A 2,820-nucleotide genomic window follows, 5' to 3' on the forward strand; every position below is an offset into this window, starting at 1 on the left:
GGAATCTAATTTGACTTGATTAATTGTACTGTAGGATGCCAGTGATATGTGTGGCCCTTGCTTGTGTGATCATTACAAATAGAATACACTAGAGATATTACTTGGGAAACAAGCTTGGATTTGATTGGATGAGAAGTTCAGCTCACTGACAGACCAAGAGAGTGAGTCCAACATAAGACAACCCCAAGGCAGATTTCTTCAGACACGGTCACAGAGAGAAAAGGAGATAAACAGGTTGAGGGGATGAGTTTGGAAGGAAAGAAGACTCGAGTTCAAATCCTGGGTCTGCATTTCCTCCCTGTGTGATTTTGGGTAAGTCACTCGCCACTCCTAAACTTCAGTTTCCTTTTCGCTTAATTGAGAATGGAAATTGCTATTGTGGAGGGTGGCTGTGATGATTTAGAGGAGATAAAATTATGCCAAGTGCCAGTGAAGGGCTGAGTATGCGGTTGGGGCTTAGGGCTTAGTCATCCAGGAGAGCCAGTGGAAAGGCGGATGCCTGCTATTCCTCAGTGCTGCGTGAAAGCAGCAGAGACAGAGAGTTGCCACTGAGCAGCTCCAGCACCACAGCTGGGACTTGGTCCCTGTAAGCTGGCATCCCACCTGTTGTCCCAGAGCCTCCTGAGCCAGTCAGTGTGCTCAGAAGCAGAACAGAAGGCAGGAGCTTCACCAGCGAGCTCCATTCAGAGGGAACCTCTCTTCAAAGATCAAGTAAGCCTTTGATCTTGGTGAGAAATTGACTATTCTCTCTCATTCCTCTCTCCTTCCACCACCTGTGCTTCAACTCACTCATCCATATAACCAGCATTCATCAGATAGCCAGTCATCTCTCCGTCTATGCATGCATCTTGATGCAGGCATCCATCCCTCCCTCAGACCTGACATCCATCCTTCCACCTTTCCATTTTGCAGAGGAATCACACAGACCTGAGTTGGAATCCTGGGTCTTGCTTCCTAGCCGACCTTGGGCAAGTCACTAACCTCTCAAAGTCCTCTAATCTGTAAAATAAAGGGAAATCAGATGTCGCCGGGGTGAGGATTTAAAGAGAGTGTAGACATACCAGTGTCTGGCCTCAGCAAAGTCATTAAATGTTCATTCCCTCTGCTCCTGCAATCTGGTTGGGATTTATGCAAGGAAAAAAACCACTGCATCTTTTGCATGACACGTCGAGAAGTGCTTTTTAGAAATTATCTGAGATGTTTTAGTGGTGTGCATCCCCCAGCGGTACCCCCAGGGCTGGGCAGTGGGCAAAGCGGTTTGGGGTGGTGGTCCCCCCTGGACTCACAGTAGAGAGTGCCATCTAGTGGATAGGCACCTGCCGGGGTCCCCCGTTGGTCCCGGGTCACAACAGCTGAGGTCAGGCAGCTGAATGGCGAGCCAGGAGGGCCAAGCGAACCCAGCCCCCAGACTGTAGGCTGCCCTTTTTGGGATGTGGTGTATGTGCTGTTTTAACCACTCAGGGGGCCTGGACTGCCAGGAGCCTTTTGTTTTATGGATGATAGCCAGCTATGTTTTGCCTACCCCTGTCCATCTTCCCTTTAAAGATTTCTGGGAAAAAGAATCATTCTCGCAGCTACTGTTTGCTGAGTGTCTCTGACATATTAGACATGAGGCTGGGGGCTTCAGGGGTTAATGCTCTAACCCTCTCAATGACCCAAGGAGAGATCCAGAACTTGCTCCATTTTCAGTGAGAATACTGAGGTTTGCTGAGGTTGAGTTTCTCATTTAAGGTCCAGGCAGATATTCAACCCCTAAATTTGTAGCCATACTTACTTTCTAGAGCCCCAGATCCTCTTGAAAGGGCAGGAGATAGTTTGAACACTGACTTGACCAAGTCAACTGTAAAAGAAATTTATGAGTCAATCAAGAATATCTGAATGCTGCGTAGATGTTGGATGATATTAAGGAAATGTTATTTTTAACTGTAATAATGGTATTGTGGTATATTTTTAAGAAAGAAAAGCTTATTTAGAGATACAAACTAAAAAATGCTCAGAGGAAACAATATGGTGTCTGAAATTTGCTTTGAAATAGTCCAGGGGTAGGGGCTGGGGAGTGGGGTAGAGGCACAGTTTAGGGGTTAGACAAAATAAGAGGGGCGAGGGTTTGATGGCATCCATTTCCGGGTGATGGCAATATGAAAATTGAGTGAACTGTAAAAATACGTACTATTTTCTCTAATTTTATGTTGTTTGAAATGTCCCATAATAAACGGATTTTTAAATCAACAAGTGAAAATACAGTGCAGGAGATGAAGGGCTGGGTGTGGAGGGTGCCATTTAAAAGAACAGAGGGGCCTGGGGTATGAGAGAAATCTTTCAGGGTAGCAGGGAACTGATTCGCAGGGGGCAAACGCCTCAAAGTGAAAAGGGAGCTAGAGGGGCTGTATCCAGAGGGAAGAGAATCATTCCACGTTGGGTGGACCGAGGACGATGTACCAGGGTGCAGAGTGCTGCAGAACAAGACACCCACCAGCTGCCCAGAGACCTTCCTGCACCCCCCAGCGCTCCTCTCCCCCACTCTCCCTCCCAGCCCCTGCCTCCCCAAGTCCTCCAGCTCTCTCCCTGACCCCCAGGCCCTTCCCTGACTGGAAAAGGGCCTGAAGGTACCACTCTTTAAGGCAGAGCGGCCACCTGATGAGCCCTTCCCTGGGACTCCGGTCCCAGCTTGGTTACTGGGACAACGCTGTCTCCCATTAAACATGCTTTGAAGGAAGACCCTGGAGCAGCGGGCTCAGTCATGCTGGGAAGGATTCAGCTGTCTAGCTTTCAAATGCCTTTTTCTCTTTTTTTTTTTTTTTTTTTTTTTTTTTTTTTTTT

General features: G+C 47.6%; 1 long non-coding RNA gene across 1 annotated transcript in view; it reads right to left on the reverse strand.

Annotated features, from left to right (window-relative positions):
- Positions 1 to 968: 968 nt before the first annotated feature.
- LOC108542360 (uncharacterized) overlaps positions 969 to 2,820 on the reverse strand; it is a 12,101-nt gene continuing 10,249 nt past the window's right edge. The window contains exons 3-4 of the long non-coding RNA XR_001889247.1: positions 1,775 to 1,840; positions 969 to 999 (exon numbers count right to left, since the gene is read on the reverse strand). This is a non-coding gene — a long non-coding RNA (uncharacterized LOC108542360). The remainder of the gene's footprint in view (positions 1,000 to 1,774; positions 1,841 to 2,820) is intronic.

The sequence above is a fragment of the Rhinopithecus bieti genome, unplaced genomic scaffold (assembly GCF_001698545.2).
Source record: "Rhinopithecus bieti isolate Rb0 unplaced genomic scaffold, ASM169854v2 scaffold_20150, whole genome shotgun sequence".
Taxonomy (NCBI): domain Eukaryota; kingdom Metazoa; phylum Chordata; class Mammalia; order Primates; family Cercopithecidae; genus Rhinopithecus; species Rhinopithecus bieti.